This window comes from Salvia splendens, chromosome 11 (genome assembly GCF_004379255.2).
Source record: "Salvia splendens isolate huo1 chromosome 11, SspV2, whole genome shotgun sequence".
NCBI classification, from domain to species: domain Eukaryota; kingdom Viridiplantae; phylum Streptophyta; class Magnoliopsida; order Lamiales; family Lamiaceae; genus Salvia; species Salvia splendens.
Window position 1 is genome coordinate 15,624,341 of NC_056042.1, and position 23,271 is coordinate 15,647,611.

The following is a 23,271-nucleotide window of genomic DNA, read 5'->3' on the forward strand; positions in this document are numbered from 1 at the left end:
AATACTAACCATACATATCATTCCAAGTGTAAATCCCACAATCCATTAACCCTATTTGCACCAATTTTTTCTTCACCCTCTCTTACTTTATCAATGACATATTAAAACCTATGTCATTTACAACTTTATCTATTTTTTTAGAACGAAAGGAGTATATAAAAACTTATTATATTGACTATTGGTTTCAAAACATTTTTGTTGCATGCTAAATTCTTTAAATAAAAAATTAAATAATAATGGAGTGAAGAACTGCAAGTTGGCGTAAAATACCCAACCGAACAACCATTTCGGTTTGCTCACAAATTCCCTCCCAAATTTTAATTTGAAAATTGGCACAATTATGTGAAATTTCCCTCTAAAAAAACCTTACTTATAGATATAGATGTAGGTTACTGTTAAAATGACATTTAAGATGACATTGTACTACCAAGGTCAACCATTAGATTTAGAAGCAGATTCAACCTTAGTCTGCCACGTGGCAAACTTACTTGAATATGTATCGTAGATTGCTTGATTATATATGATTTCGTATCGCAGATTGCTTGTAATCATATGTCGAGTTGCTTGTCTATGTATAGCAGAATGCTTGTCTATGTATCGTAGATTGCTTGCATAGATTGTCATTTTAACTATGGTGTCACAATAGTGCTTTGATTTCGTATCTCATATTGCTTGGAACCATATACCGAATTGCTTGCCTATATATCACATATTGCTTGAATATGTATTGCAGATTGCTTGTTACTTGTTATCACTTTAAGAGTGGTGTCACCCTAATGCACCCCGATATATATATATAGTAGTGATATAGGGCAAGTGCCCATTAACTACATAACTAGAGAACAAATCACAACTACAAGATTAAGAAAATCAAGGGCTAGTATTAATACATGTAATTTTAGAATTTAAAGGAAAAATTAGTTCTCTCTCACAAATTTACTCCACAATAACAAAGTGGGGGTATAATGGTCATTGACAGCCAAAATTAGGTTACGTTATTGCAAATTCAATCCAAAATCAGTTGGTCTTCTTCACCTCGGCGCAGCTGCTGGCGCTCCGCCGCAGGAAAATGACCTGCTCTGATCTCTCCTCTCGCGCAAGTTGGGAGGCTGATCGGTCTTGTAGTTCTCGATTAGAAACGAGACTCTCCCGACTCTGCCGACCTCCATGGTGCTGCAGGAGTTGCGGTGCGAGGAGGAGACGTCGGAGCAGGAGCAGGAAGAGAGACGCTGATCGCCCCATTCCGAGCAGACCAGCTTCACCAGCCTGTCCTTGAGGCAGTGAGCGCATATCCCCACCGACGACGAACTTGGATGCTTTATGCACGGCAGCTCCGACGCGGCGGAGTAGTTGAATTCGGGATCGTCGGCAGTGAAAGCCTCAACCGCCGCTTTGCCTATCTCTCTCATGCTTTGCCTTTCTCTCTCATGCCTTCCAACAAAACAGTGGACAGAACAAGATCAAAGGCCAAATTCTTGATGATGTTAAAGAAACTCTCAGTTTGATTGTATCAAGAAAGAGTGAGATGCCTCAAGCCAAGAAGGAAACCAAAGGGAAATTCCACTAGCTTAGTTTTATGTTGATTGATTTGTTAGATCATCTTGTTCATATGAAGATTAGCACCCTATTTGTATTTATCGTTGTTGTATCATATTATAAGAAAACAAATTGTTCCATCAGTAAAAACGAAAGATGCTAATTTCAAATTAATCATTTTGTTCAATCATATCCTCTCATCACAATTCACAACCACCACGTTTTATTTCATAATTATAGCATATATCAACTACTTTATTCTAAGAGTAATGTGTTTTGTTAACAATAGTGAAGTAAAATAATGCTAAGAGTGATGTGTTTTGTAAACAACAGTGAAGTAAAATAATGCTAAGAGTGATGTGTTTTGTAAACAACATTGAAGTAAAATAATGCTAAGAGTGATGTGTTTTGTAAACAACGGTGAAGTAAAATCATGCTAAGAGTGATGTGTTTTGTAAACAACAGTGAAGTAAAATAATGCTAAGAGTGATGTGTTTTGTAAACAACAGTGAAGTAAGATCATGCTAAGAGTGATGTGTTTTGTAAACAACAGTAAAGTAACATAATGCTAAGAGTGATGTGTTTTGTAAACAACAGTGAAATAAAATCATGCTAATAGTGATGTGTTTTGTTAACAACAATAAAGTAAAATCATGCTAATAGTGATGTGTTTTTTAAATAACAGTGAAGTAAAGTTATGCTAATAGTGACGTGTTTTATTAACACCATCAATATACTTGCTGCGTTCTTCTCTAATTTGATTCGCTTTTATATGTGATTTATATGGATTTAGCTTCTCTGGAAAAAGGTTTATCCCTTCCCCATTTCCTTCCGTTTTCCCGGCTGACCTGATTCCTATTTGCTCTCTTCTTTATTTCTTCTTTGACGATTTATGCGATCCTTAAAAAAATCTGCTTTGTTTTAAATTTTTAATGATCAGTAGGGAAGAGAGCCATTGAGGCGGAATTGGTGAGTGCTAAGAAGCAGAAGGTAGCGGAAAATGTGGCTGAGATCACGAGTGATACGGAGGTGGCGGTGGCGCAGATAGAGGAAGAAGAAGATCCGATGAAATTGGATGAATTTCTCAATTCCAGCTTATGAATTTCATAAAGTAATTTCTAAAAATGCCCTTGGTCTGTTTTACATTTTTAAAATAAATAATATTTATTGTCTTTATTTGTGACTGAGATTTGTTCTCTAGTTATACACTTAATATTAGTTATACTTTTATCACTAACCTCTATATATATATATATATATATATATATATATATATATATATATATATATATATTTTTCTCACCCACCTTCTCTCTCCTATTCTACATTTCTATTTTTAGTTTAAATAATTTTTGTTAATTCTTGTTAATAATTCTATTTTTGTTAATTCTTGTTAATAATTTACGGAATTAAAATTCCACACAAATAAGGAGCCATATTTATAGAATTTTCAAAAAAATTGATAAAATAATCGGGACATCCGCGCGGACGTCCGTGGAGTCAACGCAATGGCAGACGTCAGCAAGGACGTCGCGACGGACGTCCCGGGAACACCGCGAAACTCCGGTGTCCGGAGCGGACGTCCATATCCGCGTCACCGCCGCACAATGGCGGACGTCCCGCGCAAAACTCCGGCAAGCCGGCTGGACGTCTGCGGGGACGGGTGCCATTGTGGATGCTCTAAGCATGTAGTAGCGCATAAGTAGGAAATATTGATAATTTCAATATTAAAAATTATTCATTATTCTATAAAAGTGATTTAATGCATATCTTCTATAAAAGTGATTTAATGAATACAGAATATCTTCTAAAAATAACTCTATTAATTGGCATGTCTAGTTGGATCCGAGCTATTTATTTTTTCATATATTAAAGATTAAATGGTTGAATACACCACTTCATAATGACACTTTGGTGTGGAAGGGCCACTGAATATTTTCTCGACATATGGATCACACAATTTTCCAACATTATTCCCACTACCTTCTCTCTTTTACTTTACAATTTACACATTAAAATCCGTGCTATTTACAAGTTTGTCTATTTTTTGGGACAGACAGAGTAGTTTGTATCATGATATTTGGAATTCACCTAATTACTCTAATAATTTTATAACATAAAAGACAAAAATATTAATTACATATATTTAAATTATTAAATAAATGAGTTAAAAAGACGTGATTACTTTTTTTATTGAATTTCATATAAAAATAAAGAATATAAAGAAATTACACTTTTAGAAAATAAAGAATTCAAATTAAAATCGTAAAATCAATTTATTACTATATCATTAATTAAATTTTAATTTATATAATTGAGCTTTATAATACTCTATAAATAAAAAGAGATAATAACTATTTTATAACTTTAAAATATTAAATAGACCAATTAAGAGCATGTAATTATTTTTTTGATTTAATTTTGACTGTAACATTCTAAATAAATACGAATTAAATTAAAATAAAAATTATGAAATTCTCAAAATCAAAATTGTAAAACACAATTAGTATTAACACATCATATAATCAAATTTTAATTTATGTAATAAGATAGTGTATTGAGCTAAGACTCTAATATCTTATAAAAAGAAAAGAAAATATTAATTATTTAACTTAAAATATTAAATAGACAAGTTAAGAAAATGTGACCGGGGGTCGAATTTTACGTTCCAAAAATAAAAAAATTATAAGCTGAGCAAAAATATTACTCCCTCCGTCCCAGCCTAAGCGAGACGTTTCATTTTTACACTTATTTTGCAAAAATGATACTCTCTCCGTCCCACAAGAATATGCATTCTTTTCTTTTTAGTTCGTCCCACAAGAATATGCACTTTCTAATTTTGTAAAGTCATTTCTCTCTAATGAGGTGGGACTCATTCTCCACTAAGGCCATCAGCAACGCGTCTCATTGCCATCTCTATCTCGTATTGGCGAGACGAGACGACATCGAGAAGGCGTTGCAGCCCCGCGTCTCGTCTCGGTCTCGGCGAGCGTCTCGTCCCAGCGAGACGGTTGGCGCGCCAGCTCGCCACGTGGCGCGCTGGCGCTAGGCGTGACGCCCACTCGCCGGCCCGCGAGTGGTCGTCGTCACGCTGACGCAATAAATCATTTAAAAAAAATCGATTTTATTTATAAAAAATAAATAAATAATTAAAAAACGGTCATATGACTGTACAACGGTTATTTTTTTATTCTATAAATACTCATCTTTCATCTTCATTATACACACAAACACACATCTATTCTTCTCAAATCATCTCCATTTCCTCTCCAATTTTCATCACAAAATGTCCGGCGACGAAAACTCTGGCGGCTCCGGCGGCTTTCACATAAACGCGTTTGGCGACTGGGGGCATGTACAATGTCTCGGGTGGTGCTGGTTCCGGTTCGTCGACGCCGGCGACGTACCAACCACCCCATTTTGATGTGGATGCATACGCTCGTCCCTCCGCCACGAGGTATTCGCAGGTATTATCCCAAATTAGGGAGTATTATCCGGATAAACCCAATTCGGAAGGAGGACGAGGCGGTGGAAGCTCCAGGGCTCGCGCATTCGACGCCGTTGAGGAAGAGGAGGAGGCAGCCGAGGAGGAGGAGGATGTAGGCCGTCATCCATACAACCGCAAGGTCAGCGTTTCGTACGATCCCATCGTCGGGAATCAATAAACCCGGAAATATTTTTGGAAAAAGGTCACCGACGCCTACAACGAGATTAAGCCAAAGGGGTCCCACCGTCGCACATTGAAGATGATCCGCAGTCATTTTGACCGAGTCGACAGAGAAGTCAAAAAATTTTGCGGGATTTACAAGAATGAAGCGGCGAATTACCAAAGCGGAGCCGACATTCTGAGAGCGGCTTTGCGAGTCTTTTTTTACGACAACGACAAAGAATTCAAACATGTCGATGTTTGGGAGGTGGTCAGAGACGAGGAATGATGGGCTGGCGGTGTCCAGTCCAGCACAGGCTCGACCTCGAAACGCACGAAGCACACGACGGGTGGCCAGTACTCGTCTAGTGAGGGCGGCGCAGCACAAGAGTTTGCCTCACAGGAGATTGAGGGCACGACCACCAATGCAGGGGGTCCTCTCGTGGGCGCTGTAGGCCGTAAGGGACCAAGGCAGCGAAGGCGGCTAGAGGGAGGAGGGGCCGAGGTGAATCAAGCCAGGCTGGCTCGGGCTCGGTCTTGGGCTCGAACACCCTATTGTCCATGTACTTGACCGCCACGATGGCTGACACTTCCCGCATGACGCCTTCACAATATCAAGCCCATCTTGCCGGAATTGAGTATATGGCGAGACAAATTGGTATTCCGCCTCCAGGTAGCTTGAGTGCACCGCCACCGCCTTCGGAGGATGATTCGCCGGCGGAGTAGTTTTTTAATTTCTATAAAATTGTATTTTAAATTATGTAATTTTTATTTTTTAGGATTTTAATTATGTGTTTTTTTTTATTTTTTTGAATTTTAAGTTGTATTTTTATTTTATTTAATGAAGTGTGTTTTTTATTAATTGTATTTGTTGGAAATAAAAATAAAAAATGAAATTAAATGAATAGTTAAGGGATGAGATGGTTAAGAGACGGATAAGAGATGGAGGGTTGCAGGTGCTGTCTCTTAGTTAAGAGATGGAGTGAAAAGTATAGTGGGGTCCATAAATAATTAAGAGATGAGACAGTTAAGAGACGGATAACAGACAGCGTTGTGGATGGCCTAACAATACTCCATTCTCTACTAATAATACTTTAATTTCTTTTTCTCTCCACTTCTCACTTATTTTATCAATTTTGTATTAAAACTCGTGCTTTCCACTTTAACTATTTATTCAAAACTGCTCTAGAAAACTACATAAGGGGATCCCTTAGATATGTATTGTAGTTTACATAGCGAATTTTAGTTAGGAAAAAATAATGTAGGGAGAATTTATCAAATGTATGTTGTAAATTCGTACGTGATAAAAAATATGCTATTTTTCAGGTTAGTGAAATAAAACAAGTATTAGTATAATTTATTTTATAGTTAAAACCACTAAATATATTATAATTGTAAAAGTCATGTAAGTATTATACTCCCTTCGGCCTACAAGAATATGCACTCTTTCCTTTTTAGTCCGTCCCACAAGAATATGCACTTTCTAATTTGGAAATTCTTTTCCCTCTAATGAGGTGAGACTCATTCTCCACTAACATATTTGTGGACGGTGTGAATTTTAATGAGAAATTAATAAAGTTGGAGAAAAAAAGTAGGTAAAGTAAGAGAAATATGCAAAAAAATGGATAAAGTATGAGAGAGAGGAGAAAAATGAGTAACGTATGAGATTAATTTTTAGAAATGAGCCTATTTTTTGTGGACATTCGAATATAGCAAAATGAAACTATTTTTCATAGACGGAATGAATAATATTTTATTTATTTTAATTGATTTCATATTTATTTTTATTACTGAGCAATATAAATTATAGAGGAGGAGGGGAGATGAATTTTCTAACTCAATTATGAAAACTCTCGAGTCAACTGATACTAAAACATTGTAAATTTAAATATGATAAGATTAATTTTGAAAGATGTATCTTTGATAATTAATTATTTGATGCAATATGTATTTATTAATCATTTGCATGGTATATCTTCAATTAACTTATGTTATTAAATGTTTGATTATTTTGTACTCCGTATATATCTTTTAACGTTAGTATAAATTATTAATAAATTTAAACTAAAATATTAATTAATTTAAATTATCATCATTTGCAAATTTTAAGTGTATCGCAATCAACTTTCAAATAATATAATTGTCAAATAGAGATTTATTACAACTAATTAATTTTATATATGACATTGAATATAATTAAGGAAATGTTAGAAGTATACCAGAATTATATAGATTTTAGCAAATTTCATTCACCTTAATTAGAAGAATTAAACAGTTTTACATTTACGGAGATAAGGGAGTATGATCGATTGCTAACTATTTAACAATCTAATTAATTCTTAGCCATTAGATTAGGAGATCTTGTGATTGAAATAATGATTTGTGGATTATACTTCAAAATTTTAAAACTATTAAAAATTATATATGGTAGTTAAAATTAATCACTTTCTCTCCTCAAAATCATCTTAAAACTTTAAATTTACGTAACTCTCTCGATTTAAATTATTTTTTATAAAAAATATATCAAATTAAAGGTAATATTATAGGGATTCTAGTGAGACTTCAATTGCATATATTCCGACAATAATCTGATGATGAAATTTTATAATTTTTATTTCAATTTTCGTATATGTTGATAAACAAATTTTATATCAATAAATGCATCAAAAAGTTTCCCAATGCATGTACAGTATCAATAAAACAGTGCTCAAGTTTTCGTGTACGTATGTTAAAATATCTATATTATTGTGTTGATAATTTTAATACACTATGTTGATATTAGAATAACCACGAAAATTATCATGTAATGACAGATTGACGATTTTACCATTTTATTGACATTTTATCTACTATTTATCGGACGTCTATCAAAATGCATCACATTAAAGGCACCGAAACGATCTTGTATTATCCTAAATTAAATAATTTTTTTTTTTGTATTCTCATCTAACTTGGTTCTCATTTTCTCCCTTCCAACTCACACTCTTAGTATAAATAACCCATTATTCTACAAATAAAATTATTTAAATTAGTATAATACGATGTCGTTTGTTGTCTATAATGTGACATTCCTTTGGTTGACGTTCACGTAAGTAAATTATCAAGTTATGGTAGCGTCAAAATATTAATTAGTTATAAAATTAGAATAAATAAATGATTTTGTTGTAAAAAATAGAATATATCAATATTTTGGTGTTTTACGTGTACATTCAAAGTCCAAGTTAGGATTTAAGAAAGTTTATGAATATATTGGTACGATAAGTACGCACAGATCGTTTGGCGAACCTCTTCTTTCAATACATGTCTCTAATTTTATGTCAGATTGGTATTCACTCGTTGATATTATCGTTGTGGCCACAATAACCTATGCAAATTTTTTGAGTTGACGCTATGAAGTACTTCCTCTGTCTAAGAGAAAATGACCCTATGGTACGAGATTTTATGCACTCATATTTTAAAGAGTTTTAAGAAAAGAGAAAAGGTTGGTGATGATTTAAAGTAGAAAACATGAATGAAATAAGAGAAATTTTTTTATTACTTTGGCTAAATATTGTAGTTGTCTAGTTGATAAATAGGGTTAATTTCTTACTTGCATACTATTAAATTTTGATGCTTGTGTCGAATTAGTTACCAAGTTTGTTTGTCTCAAAATGAATAATAAATATATTATAATTTTATTCAATGTGTTTAATTTTTTTATTCCACTTAACAATATTATAAATAATGACACATAACATTTTATATTGAAGTTATTTACACGTCATTCTTTATTTCAATTCTGAGTACGTAGGTTTCCTATTGATCCCATTCCTATCCGAATACTCCCTCCCGATAGAATTATTAGAGTTAGGGCAAGAGGTGAGTAAAAAAATAAAAATTGAATATTCGAATCGATCTAAACTGAAATTTTGAAATCTGTTCGGTTTTTTTATCTTTTAGTTCGGTTCGGTTTTAAAATATAAAATTCTTGGTTTTTCAATTTGGTTCATTTGGGTGAAAAAAATCGAAAAAACCAAATTTGATTTTATTATAATACAGGGTTGATAAGTCTCGTTCTAGGCCTTGGTTACAGGTCAGGATAACGTGCTTAATTGGATAATTTCAGCAAAAATAGTTGCTAAAGTGTGCATGGTCAGGTACTAGTAAAGAGGAAACGGTCGGAAGAAATTCAAGTAAAAAGCATGCAGGAAAGATGCAATACTGATCAAGATGCATGCCATGAAGCTTTATCCCAAGAAGGAGTGGAGTGCTACAAGTGATCATCTATTTAGAAGGGGAAGAATCGTCAACTCAAGAGAAGGAGCAGCCCTAGGGATTGGGGCAGACCACCCTATAAATAGAAGATCAATATTGAAGAAACATGTCCATGTTTAGACCATTTCGTAGATTAGCTCCAGTTTACTCTCATAGATAGCTTAGTTAGTTAGTTTTCAGTTAAAGTTTCCGGCCACCTGCCGGGAGAAGGAGTCCACCATCCATTTCAGCCAGTTTGCCGACGTAGTCCCAGAAGTTTCATCGCTCTGAGGAGCAAAACACTCTTTTACTTGCTTTGTTTTATGCTTTCTTAAGTTTCAACAATTGTTTTGGTTTGTATTCACGCTGTTCTTAGTTAAACCCTTAGTTGGAACATCTTTTGGTTTGATAATCTCGAATGAAATGAAGTTTTTGTGGTTTTGATTTGTGTTCTAGCTTGCCTTTGATTTCTTCCGCCTAGTTAGATAGATCTAGTGGTTTCACGTTGATTTCTGTTGACCGAGTGCTCAAATCTGCCTAGTGAAGTTAGATATAGTGTTTCTTTAAGTTTCTCAAAGTTTCAATCTGTCGTTTTTCTTAAGATTTGAGTTTTCCACCACCTTGCATGTTGACCTGTTTGCACGTGTCCTGATTCCTGCCTGATTTAGTTGCATGAGTTTAATTTCTAGTCTAGATCTAGAATTAGTGCGTTGGTTTGAGTTAAATCTGAGTTGCTGTATTTGATTCCAAGCATTTATCCATGGAGGTTTAGCTTTCCGATCATTTTTTGTAGCTTGGTGAAGAAGACAACATCTCAATCTGAATCTGGGACCACTTTGTTGCTTTTTTACTTTCATCCTTTCACTTTTTCATGTCCAGGTAATACTTAGTCAGCATTGTTTGTTATTCCCTTTACCTTTTGTCTATCCATTTAGGGTAATATTTCACTTTTCACATACACACTAGTGGTCCAACTTTCACCCTCACGTATGCATCCCGCAGCATGAAACATTTAGTTACTTACTGGTCAGGATAGGTAAAGTCCCATTTTATTTTACGCCTAGGTTAAACTCAACCCCAAAGCGTGATAGCTAACCAACAACCCTTTCAGAATGTCATTGCAAGTGTATAACACCTACATCCATCTCTGTTGTATCGATCCTTTACACCACTATACTAGCCAGTATAAGTGAGTTGATGTTTTTGATAGGGAAGATAGATACAGACCCAACGACACAACTAGTCTAGGTACCCTCTTAACCAGCTGACACATACACACAGAGTCAGAGTCTATCTTCTGATCTTTCAGGGGTGCATTAAGGTCTTAGTACCTCCTTAGTATTAAGCATCAAACAAATCAGGGCCCTTAGATCCTTTGATTGGATGATTGTGATAAGTTATATTATTAGAATAAGATGCTACTCCCTTCGTTCCACGATAGTTGAGTCATTTCATTTTCTGCACTCGTTTTAGAAAAATGATAATAAATAGTTAAAGTGGAGAAAAAATAAAGTAAGATAGAGAATAATGTAGATAATACTAATCTACCGTATTCTGTCACCTACTTTACTGTCTTTCCATTTTAACTATTTATTATTATTTTTCCAAAACGAGTGTAGAAAATGAAATGACTCAACTATCGCGGAACGGAGGGAGTACATTATTAGGGAAGCTATATTATTAGACTAATAATCTACTCCCTCCGTCCACGAAAAATAGAACACATTTGTCATTTTTGGTTGTCCACGAAAAATAGAGCATATTTAAAAAAGGAAAGTTTTCAACAACTTATCTCTTACTTTTTTCCTTCTCTCCTACTAATAATATGGACCCCACATTCCACCAACACTATTAGACTAATAATCTACATTATTAGATGACACGTTGCAATATTCTAACCATTAAATTACAAGATCCAATGGACTACGAGTGTTTTATTTTTGAACAATATTTAATATACGAATATGAATACATCCCATATAGTATTAATGATGAATAAATGTAGTACTATATGTAGTGAAATTGGTCTGTCAAATACTATAAATGATAAAAAAAAATTTAATATATTGTGGTAATATTTTGAAATAGTATCAACAAAATTAAAATGAATAAATTTCATGAATATTTCAAAACAAATAAAATTAAACTATTTTTAAAATTGTATTGAAAATTTCTCTTGGGCCCTAGTAATTTGGCTGGTTCCGTACCCATTTATTATAATCAAAGCCCAACATATAAAAAGTGCGTGCACAAGCCCAATAAAGTTGAGAAGGTCTCAAACCTTAAAAAAGCCTAGAAATTAATTATGCCCAAAAATTAATATTCATTTGATTTTTTTTCTTTTTGAAGAGAAGACAAGTTTATGTAACGTGTTTTGATTCATTTGTAAATACACATTTATACCTCATTTTTTAGTTGGTAATACGTTCTTGAAAAGGTACTTTTATTGAAACAATTTTCTTTAACAAACGTGGATTTAAAATCGATATATGCAATAATTCGTAAAAATAATATCTTTATCTAAATGTGTTGATAGTATCTGCCATTTGTCTGTTAGATTGGCTGATTGAAAGCTGGAATCTGAAGGAGCAGAAGGTGTTTGACGAAATTCATAAAAGGTGTGAATTGGCTTTGATTATGTTTTAGTTAATTATAACTATTAATCAAAATTGTTTGACCTATTTATAAAATAAGATAGTCATATTACAAAAACACAATCACACAATGCTAATAGAAAAGTTTTACATCACATTTCATATGCTAATCAAACACAAACCAAATTGCTCAACCTCAGTGATGATGCCTTTCTCTCTTCTCCTCTTCTTCTTCTTTGGTGTCTTTTTCTCCTTCCTCTCTCGTAAAATATCTTGTCAGCAACCTCTTCTATCTTCTCAAAGTATCTTTCTCTCAACCTTGTGCAACATAACAGTGTCCACGCGACGCTTCCGAATCCCACAACGCAGCAAACACATATTCCCACTCAATCTCCTCCTCTTTTCCTTCTGATTCCTCTGATGGACGACGGTTGTTGAAACTTCCGTTGAGTGGGAATCCAGATAACCCCGCGTTTCCTTCAAATGAATCTACCGAAAACGTTTGAAACTGGCGGCCAGTTGGGATGGGTCGTAAGACACATTCAAGAATGAAAGGAAATCGAGTTTTGTGAGCTCATCTGGTATTCTCCCGGTGAGCTTGTTTGAAGAGAGGTCGAGCGACCCAAGCTCTGCCAAGGCACCTAATGATCTTGGGATTGAATTAGTGAGAGAGTTGTGGGATAAGTTGAGAAGATACCAATTGCATCTGGTATTTTTCCTTGAAAATGATTGGAAGACAAATCAATGCATGTACAGTCAGGCCAAATCTTCACAAGCAATTCTTTTGACTGTTAATGTCACCTCAGCCCGATAGTAATAGGCGAGACTTAGAAACTGAGACTCTGAACTTGTAAAGCATCATTCCACTCCAGCTTGAAAAGTTTAGTGAATCCAGAGTGCCACTGAAATGATTTGAAGATATATCCAAAATTTGAAGATTTTGTCAAGTCTCCATGGAATCTGTTGGATCGTAACACAAGAACCTTCAAGCTCTCCGGCAGGACCTCGCAAGGGAAACTATCATCAAAGTTGTTGTTTGCAACATTCCCAGACTTGGGAATCTTCCCTCAGACTTGGGAATCTTCCCTCCTAATTGTTGTCACTAACATCAAAGGCTCCTAGGACACAATTCCCTCTCATTGCATCAGGGATAACACCCCTAATGTCACGACCGCCCTTTAGGGTTAATAAATACGGACGATCGTGATTAAAAGAATTAAATAGAAGGACGAAAAGAATTAGGGTTTCAACACAAGATGGACCAACAATTAATATCCAAATAAATAAGCAAGAGTTTAATATTATCCAACGAAATCTCAAGTATTCAATATCCAACAAATTTAAGTTTGCAAGCCCAATAAAGAATAAGTGCAATCAATATCACAGCGGAAACGACCAAGAGAAAGAATGACGTCATGTGTGAAGACACAACGACACTCAAGGTTCAAAGACATCAATTATATATTAAATTCACTTGCTCAACACCACCACATCCTCGTCGCCGCTCAACCTGCACATAGGGAAAACACATGCAGGGCTGAGTACCATAAGAATACTCAATGGGCTCATGCCGAAAACATTTTCATTAAAATTTGTAAATTTATCATGCCATACTTAAGTAACCGTCGGGGTTTAGCTTTAGAAAGGCCCGAGGCACTAAAATCATTTCCCATAGTAAAATTCGACTGATCAGTCATTTTCCCATAGACGTTCGCCATATCTGCCAATACATGACTTGGAATGTGGCCACAAACCAAGCCACTAGACCGGCCAGCCCGTAGCTAGCACACGATCTACCATAGGTGTACACTAGTCCAGGTAGGGTTTGCGGCCCCACGTGGACCCGAATTCGATTTATATAACAACGGCACATAGCCATACCAGATAGGCACGTAAAACACAAATCACGGCATGATAAAAACATTTTAAACCACCCTTATCTCTCCACGGTCATACGTAAAAGAGTTTAGTAAAATAAAAACCCACACGTAGGGCAGGGTAGAAAAGAAGCCCACCTCGAGTGCTTATTCCAAAACTATTTTCTTTCCTTTGCGATCACGATTCCCTTGCGAGATATCACCTTTAGATTTAAAATAACACATAAATCAACACACTTTCAAATTAAGTAAATAAAATGCATGCACCCTAGTTTAAATCTTTTATCTCGTTTTCTCGATTTTTCGTTTATTCGGCGGCCGCCCAAGGCGTCGCGTGCAACGCCGGTCGGCCGCTTACGTCAATAATCGCTCCGATTGCTCCTCGTAATTTTCTTCAAAATGCAGATATTAATCCCAATATTTATTTAAGCTCGTAAAACTATTTATTTCGAACATAGGATAAAAATTATTAAACTTCCACATTATCCGGAAATTAGTTAAATAATTCCCCATAAGTAATTTATCGGCCCAAAACTTAATTCGTTCCCACCTTATGTCTTTAATTTAATTAATCAATACCCCCACTAAAGAAGGCCCAAACCATTTAATTAAAAGTCCAAGATTTAATTATTTCCTCCACTTTATCTTCAATTACAATTTTAAGCCCAACAATTAAACATTCTACCCACTTCTAATTAATGAGGCCCAAACTTAAAGAAAACAAAAGCCCAAGAATCCAAACTCCTTCCTTCACTCACGTAACACCCTCTCTCTCTCTCTACCCCCTTCTTCTTTCTCGACGGAAATCGCAGCAGATCGCCGCCTTGACCGCCTCCGCCGTCGGCCGCTGCTCTCGGCACGCCGTTCGCTCTGAGCCATCTCCAACCGCTGCACCCGACGCCGTCGCTGCTGTTTCGCGCCGCTGCCGCTCGTCGCCGGAGTCCGCCGCTGCTGTATCGCCGTCCAGCCGCCAGCCACTGCGGTCGTCGCTCCCGGCGTTCAGTCATCGCACATCCAACTCCGCTGGAGCCGTCGGGAGAGCGACGCCGCTGCTGTCAGCGACGCGTGCGTCGGTAATTTCCGCCATCCGTTGCTCCGATTCACCCCGAATCAGACCCGACGCCCCCAACACTCACTCGATTCTCCCCGCGAGTTAAGTTTCTCAGATTCGATTCCAGTTCATTAAAGTTCGCTCCTTTTATTATTTTTTCCAGTTTTCTTTGATTAATCGTTTAAGAGGTAAATTCACAGATTTATCGATGATAGCGTTTGACGTAAAGATGCAGCAGTTTCAAATCGAGATTGGTTGGAGGGGGTGTATACCTTCACTAATCTGAGACGGGTAAGCTGTAAATAATAGAGATTGTGACTTCTATCTTCCTTTCTCTTGGTTTCTGCCAGAAATATGTTCATATGTCAAAAAGGATTTATTTTGGAAGAGGATGATGGATTTTCTCTGAAATTACCTCTAGTCAGATTGGTAATGGAGACTAGCAGTGGATGGAAAAGAGTGTGTGGCTTGATTCTCTTTCTCGGTCCTGTTCAAGAAGTTCAATGCGTTTGGCGATTTGATTTAGAAGTAAAAACGTGTACAGTGATAGAGTTCGCAAGAATACCTTGAGTAGGAATTTGAAGAGAAGTTCTGTTTTGCTGCAGGGATGGGAAGAAAGAAACGAAGAGTGAAATCTGTATTATAGAGGAGTAGTAGATTTGGTGGAGAGATTGGAGAGATTCATGAGAGAGAGAGACGGTTGCAGCATCGTGTGTTGGGGAGTGGGAGTTTCGGTTTCTTTCTTTTTTTTTTTTCTCTTTCTGATTTACTTGAATTTATCTGGTATTTTATTTATAGGTTACGGGGGAGGAAAAATTCCATCACGGAGCAGGAAAATCTACGTAAAATCTTTAATTAAATCTTGAATTAAAGATATTTTATTTTAGTTGGTTTAGATTAATTCACAGCCCGTTGTATTTTATTTTAAATTGTGCAGTCCATTTATTTATCACGGACTGGACCTTTATTTAATTATTTATTTAATTTATCGAATCCAACACGGAATTGAATCCAATAATTATTCCTCACGGACATGAATTATCTAAATTCGCATAATCGTTTATTTCACAAATCCCCAATTAACAACAATTAATTACCAACAATCAATTCACGGACTTCGCAGAGTTAATACCATTAAAACAAGTAATTTAGGTTCACAAATTAAGTTTAGAAAAACGGGGCGTTACACCTAATATTGAGAACTGTAAGTTCATTATTTTCTTCCAATAGGCAGCGAGGTATGCTACCATTTAAGTTATTGAAACACCAGTCGTGAACCGCAAGTTGAGATATACTGCTGAGGGAGGTTGGAATTACTCCGGTTGGGAAAAGAAAATAGACCGTTTTGATTTTGAAAGCAAGGGAAACTCACAGCTCAACAGGTTAGAGTGCAAGTTAAGTGTTTTAATAGTACTCCCCCGTCCCATTCAAGATGGTCACCTTTTCTTTTTTGTTTGTTCCAATCAAGACCGCCACTTTCTAATTTTGGAAATAACCTCCTCTCTTTCTCTATTCATTAAAATATTCAACTACATTTTTCCTCTTTACCTTATTCCACCTATCAACACTTCCTAAAATCCCGTGCCACTTAAGAATGTGGTCATCTTGAGTGGGACGGAGGGAGTATTAGGTATAACGTAAGGGTTTTGGAAATATGTCAGATGATTAAGAGAGAGATTCAAGAATGATATTTCTATCTCCCGAATCCAGCTAGGAATATCCCCTCCTATATGATTGTTTGAGAGGTCCAAATTTTCCAAATATAATACTACATATATGTTTGTCTGTATAACTTACTCCCTCCGTTCCCCACTAATTAACATCGTTTAACTTAACACGAGTTTTAATAAATGTAGTGAAAAATGAGTGAAAAAAGTTAGTGGAATGTGTGTGCTACTTTAATATACTCACTCCGTCCCCTTGTAATATGGCATAAGTTTTCGGCACGGAGATTAAGAAATGAGTGTTATTGGTTAAGTGGGATTGGTAATAAAGTAGATAAAGTGATGTGATGTTTTTCTTTTTCTTTTTCTTTTTCTTTTATTGTAATAATTTGATTCCAATTAATTATCATTTATTTAACGTGATTTCTTTAGGACTTAATTAAATTATTAATGCAATCTAATTCATGTTCTTTTTATATATTATGGTAAATTCTATGTAATAAAGGAATAATTACAATCTGATTTTGCACAACAAAATTAAAAAAAAATCCGAAAAGTGTAACTAAAATTAAATGCAATAAGTTTAATGGACAATCTATAAAATTGAACACATTGTATTCAACTAAAATTAATTGCAATAAATACAATGGAGAACTCTTGTTTAGTTGCATTACCATCTACCGCTAGAAATTTAAAGTGATGTCTGCCGCTAAAAATTTAAAGTGGCGGCAAATGAAATTCTGCCAAAAGATACATCTGCCGCCAATACAAAATGCATTAACTAAGTCTATAAATATCGATTCATACTCCCATTTCTTCAACTCCAGTCCAGCATTCAAAATATGGGAAAACATATTAAATATTCACCAGAGAAGAAAAACTTGATAGTTCAATTCATCCTCCAAAAGTGCGTTAATGGGAAACCTCCTCGTAACACTCTCAAAGAAGCTCAACAGAAATTCGGCTTGTCGAGACAGACTACCACAAGATATTGGAATGCTGCAAAACAACAACAACAACAACAAAAAGGCAAATCCATAAGGTTAGTAAATTCTAAAAAAGTCTAGATACCACCGAAAATTTATTCAGCTAGATATGACTGTTCTGCAAGGTTTGCATTTCTCTCAAAGATGCAATATTAGAATTTTAGCTATTGCATTAGGATGTGGTAAAACCACAGTTTGGAGATGGGTGAATGTTGAGCTAATTAGGTCACATACTTCAGCAATACGACTTAACAACCCCGAATAAGCTTCTACGCTTGACATTCACTCTACAAGCCATAGAACTAGACAGAATCTTAAACAAGATTGTGTTTAAGAACATGCGCAATACCATCCACATAGATGAGTGGCGAGACTTGGAAAGAGGCGAAAACGCGATTAGAATGCGGATCAAGTTATATGGAATGATAACCGAACCGGTCGGATCAGTTAGCAAATTGTCGTTGCCACTTAATCACTGCAGTCTTGCTCTCGCTCTTTCTTCCTTGCCAATTTTGCATAACTTTAACAGTAAAGCGGCAAGTTCGGGGTCAATCCCACAGAAAAGTTGGTGTGTCGAGTGTGTGAGTAGTGAATAGGGTGTAACATCTTGTGACCTTTATTTAATATATGTCTTTTGGAAATTTCATTTATGAGTTTTAAATTTATTTGCTACGTGATTGAGTTTGATTATGTGGAATAAATCGTCATGGGGGAATTGGAATAAAGTACTATTTATATTTAATGTGGGGAAGATCGACTCTTTAGTGTTGTTTTTCATATCTAATCTCTTTTACCTCGCGTTGTGATCGAGTGTTATGTTTAAAGTAAGTATCATGTAGTTCTTTTAGCATTGAAGAACTAATAGCTAGTTTGTGAGGTTCTTTTTACACATAAAAGTCCAAAAGCGTTTTTACAACGAGTTCGATACTAGAATAGAATAAGAACACGATTTCGGACATCACAAGAGTCGTGCCGGGACGGACTCGCGCCGGGCAGCCCGGGGCAGCCGTCTTCCGTCCTCCGGGTCTTGCTCGATCACCACTTTTTGCACTCCCGATTCCTACACGAAAGAATAGACCACGTATCAAATACACTTTCGACATCAAATCAAGACGAAAAGTGGATAAGAACCGCATCACATCAAGCACGTTTTCCTAACAACGGCCGCATTAATTAGTTGTCGTATCAAAACGAAAAGACTTGAATTTTTGTCTTTTGTGAAAAATAATTTTCATTTCCATTTTTTTTACTATCTCTTTTGTCTATATATATATATAACTTCCATCCTCTCTGTCTCTTCATCCTCTCCAAAAAATTTCTTCCATCCTTGTTCTTGCATCCATTGGAGTTGGATTTTCAAGAGTTCCCGACGAATTGCATCAATCTTTGCTTCTACCGTTTGATTTTTGATTCGAGAAGGTATAACTAAAATCTTTTCCTCGTCTTCACCATTGAAAACCTTGTTCTTGATTCCTTCATGCATATAGTGAGTGTAGGAATCTTAGATCGCATAATTAATCGGTGGGAATTTGTGTTTGTATGAGAACAATTGTGAATATGCGATTTTGAATGAATATGTGTGAAGTTTGAATGAATCATTGGTGAATGATGTGTGAATATATGAGAACATGATTGTGAGAACCTTTTAAAGCATGATTGTGTGTTGGAAGCATGAAAAAATTGTGTTTGGATGAATGAGGAAGAAACCCTGATCTCGAAATTGTGAATTCTCAAAACTGTGGTGTTCGGACAGGGGATTCCGACGTGTATTTGACTGACCAAACGATCTTATTTTGGTGCGAATTTGTGAATGAATAAACTTCAAGGTGTTTTGTATGTTGTGAGTGAATTTCAGCCCCTTTCGACGAAAGATGAATTTTTAATAAATTTTTGAAGTCGACTGCGCAATTCTGTCGGCCAGAATGTTTCGTATTCTGTTTGACCGACCAAATGACTTCCGTTTGATGTGATTCTTGAACTAGATGAAAATTTGATGTGTCTTCTGAGTCTTGTAAAAATTTCAGCCTTATTAGACATCGGATGAATGTTTGGCGAATTTTTTAAATGAACTGCGCAGTGCTGCCAGAATTTTTATGTTCCGATCAGAGAGTTGCATAAATGTTTTGACTGACCAAATGATATGATTTCGGTGTGAAATCTTAACTGGCTGAACTTGAATGTGTCTACTGTGTTGTGATCAAATTTTAGCGTCATATGAGGACGGATGGATTTTTGGTGATTTTTACAAACTAACCGCGCAGTTCTGCCATATTCGTTGTTATGTGGAAATATCACTTGTTGCCAAGTTGAGTGAATTATACGATGCATGTATGTTTTAGGAATGTATCCTATGACGTGATGCATGTGTGATTTGAGAAAAGTATTAGGACATGTCTTTCTTGTGCTGGTGAAAGTTGGGATGGGTAAGAGAACGATAAAAAAGGGAACAATAGGACATGCATGATAATATAAGTTTACGAAAGGCTGATTTGTGTTGTCGTTGGCAAGGTTGATTGAGTATACGTGAGTTCGAGGAACGAGGGTTGCCTTAAATGGATATTGAATGGTTTAAGCAAACGAGGTGGGCTTTCTTTTACTAAACTCTTTTACGCTTTCAAAAGTATGATTATGGAGAAATAAGGGTGGTTTAAAGTGTTATGTCATGCCATGATGTTTTGTTTATGAGATTGTTGCCTAATGCCTAGTTCGTCTGAGCTTGCTCCGTTAGGCTATATGGCTGTAATGAATGAATGAAACAAATTCGGGTCTGAGTAGGGCCGCAAACCCTATCAGGCTGTGTACACAAGTGGGATCGTGAGCCGTCCTTGCTAGTCGGCCGGTCTCGTGGGCGAATAGTGTGGCCACACTTTCGTCGCACTATGGAAGGAGAATGTGATTGAATGATTGATGAGAAAGTGGGGAGATTGATTGTCTGGCCAGACTTTGAAATGTTTTTGTGTTCTCGTGATATTTCTTAACTACACATAAAACTCGAGATCACTGGTATGGATGACATAACTGTTTTTATTAAAATATTTTCGGCATGAGCCCATTGAGTACAACAAGTACTCAGCCCTGCATGTGTTTTCCCTATGTGCAGGTTGAGCGGGATGTTGCTGTGGATGTCGAGTTGGCATAGGGAATATGGATGCGTTGTGTCTTCATACATAGGCGTCATCCTTGACTCTCTTTGAAACCTTATTTCCGCTGCTATATATATTTTTTTGAACTAAAATACTATTCCTTTAAGCTAATTGAGTCTTTCTTATGAACTGTTATCCTTAAATGCTATTCTTAAATTTTTGTCCCTTGGTCACGATCGCCTCGTTTGTAACACCCCTAGTATGGGCGGTCGTGACAGAGTGGTATCAGAGCTTCGTTCTTTCGCTTTGGTCCGAGAGACTTCTTTTACCTTAAGTCTAGATTAGTGAACCTTAGACTGGAAGTGTCACGAAGGCTCAACATCCAAAGCATCACGCTCAACCAAAGAAAGTGAGGTATGTTTTAAGTTGTTGAAAGAATGTGAGATCGATATATGAAATTGATGATGATATGATGAGGATGTTTTGGCAAGTGTACGCATGTAAATGAATGTTATATGTGAAGATGAATTGTGATGATATGATTATGTGGAATATGAGTACGATTGACATGATAATTTAAGCACGTGTTATATATGTGAACATATGATGATGGAGTGTTTTACATGAAGGACGAAAGTTGGTGAGTTGTTTTGAGAATGTTAAAATTTTTTAGAAAATAAATGAGTAATCTAAGAATGGTGTTTCAAACAAATATGTGAAGTGCATGAGTGTTTTGTTTGGAATACAAATGTGTTATGAGTTTTGAAAGATTTGCATGGTTTGATATGTAGAAAAAAAAATATATCTTTGAACTTTAAATGAAAATATGTTAGTTCTTTCTTTTGGGAAAATTAATTGACCAATGGAAAATGTTGTGTTTATGATTTGTTAAAAAAAAATAAAAAAATTTAATTTACCTTTTCGATTGGAAAATTGAGCCATGGAAGTATGATGTTATATATGTTATGAGGTGCGAAGTATGAAGCGTTATTCTATGGAGTGTTTTATACGAGTGATGAAAGTTGATGTGAAAGTACGTTTTAGTTTGAGTCAAAACTTTTACTTTAAAAATGAGATGTGAAATTTTTTTTTTGGAAGGTGTGAAAGTGTAAAGAAATTTTGTTTCAAAAGTTTTGAATATAATTGTGAAGTTCGAAAGTGTTTTGCTATGGATGTGAAAATGTTGTGTGTTTATCTTGAGGTCTGAATGACGTAAATTGTGGTAGATGATGATGATGATTGAGATGACGAATTGTGTTGTAAACTTAGAGTACCTAAAAAATAAGCCTAGTTGACCGCGCGAATCCTAGTTCTAAGTTGAAAACTTAACTATTGCTTCTCTGAGCAATGAAACGTACGAGAACATGAAAGTTGAGGCAAACTCTTAAGTCAAGATGCGAGACAAGAAGAGCTGAAGCTAAGTGATATTTTCATGCAACGACGAGCGGTCATACTCGCGATTTAAATTAGTATAGTGTAATCTTGCGTAAGTGGCAAAATGATGGAGATGATCTTCATACCATGCTAAGGAGCACGAGGATGACAACAATATCCTACGAGGATAATCTTTATGACATGCAGAGAACTTTATGAAGATATGGACTCCGACTATCATTATTAGAGGCATTGACACGAAGAATCTCAGCGTGGAATCCGCAGTGTCGTAGAACGATGTTACCATGTTCGGCCTCAGAAAAATGAACGTGAGAGCGTGACCCTCGTAGCTAGAATGAATGATTTTAATCAACAGTACTTACTAGGATTATAAGAAATTCTTTTTGGAATCTTTCAATTAACGGTGAGCCCTTGTCTATTTACGACCTTGTTTGACTCACAATTCGCAATTATTGCACGTTATTTCTTTTCCTATATCGAGTCATGACTCACTTTCAGTTCTTGAAAATTGTGTTTGCCTTCGTCATTTTTGGACATCTTGATTAGTAGTCTTCTTTGATTCATCTTTTGTAAGGACAATATTTTGACTTTATGAACTTCTGCCTTTGAACTTCATTTCTAAAGTTGTTTGCAGTTATGACCTTCAGTACGATCCCATTCCCAAACATGTTTCTTCAAAGGAGGGAATATTCTTCTTGGAACTTTTGTACACCTTTTTATTCCGTAACTATGCATGCGGCAAGTTCTTACTTGCAGAAGTGAAATTTTTAGCTCAGTTTCACTACATATATTGTTTCATGCTCAATGATTTTCTTTCTGCAACACCAAGTTAAGGCTATTGTGTATCTTTTTCCTTAACGTGGTTGATCTAGCCGATCTTCCTAAAAAGTTCACTTCACGTTGGTTGCAACCCTGTGAATCCATTGATATGACATCATTATTCAGTAACATGATGTCGTCGAACCATGATCAGTGCTATCTCATGACATTTGTCTATGCTTCTAAATCCTCCCACGATTGATCATCTCATGTCATGACATGTTTGAACCATCATTCATTGATGCCAAAATTTTGCAAATTTGATTTGACAATTGAAGTATCTTATTTGGCAGCCTATCAACCTTTATGAGTTTATTTGAAACCTTAACTTCCAGAATGAACATGATCAAGATCAATGAAACTTAGACCCTGCCTTATTTTTTTCAA

The 23,271-nt window shown here is 35.8% G+C and overlaps 2 long non-coding RNA genes across 2 annotated transcripts; one reads left to right on the forward strand and one right to left on the reverse strand.

Moving 5' to 3' along the window:
- Window positions 1-14,029: 14,029 nt before the first annotated feature.
- On the reverse strand, window positions 14,030-15,644 carry LOC121756538. The gene is made up of 4 exons (XR_006040958.1): window positions 15,503-15,644; window positions 15,353-15,424; window positions 15,210-15,280; window positions 14,030-14,089 (listed from the first exon to the last, which is right to left on the reverse strand). It is a non-coding gene; the product is annotated as an uncharacterized LOC121756538 (long non-coding RNA).
- LOC121755265 lies at window positions 14,201-15,909 on the forward strand. Its single transcript, XR_006040682.1, has 2 exons — window positions 14,201-15,228; window positions 15,359-15,909. It is a non-coding gene; the product is annotated as an uncharacterized LOC121755265 (long non-coding RNA).
- The last annotated feature ends 7,362 nt before the right edge of the window (window positions 15,910-23,271 follow it).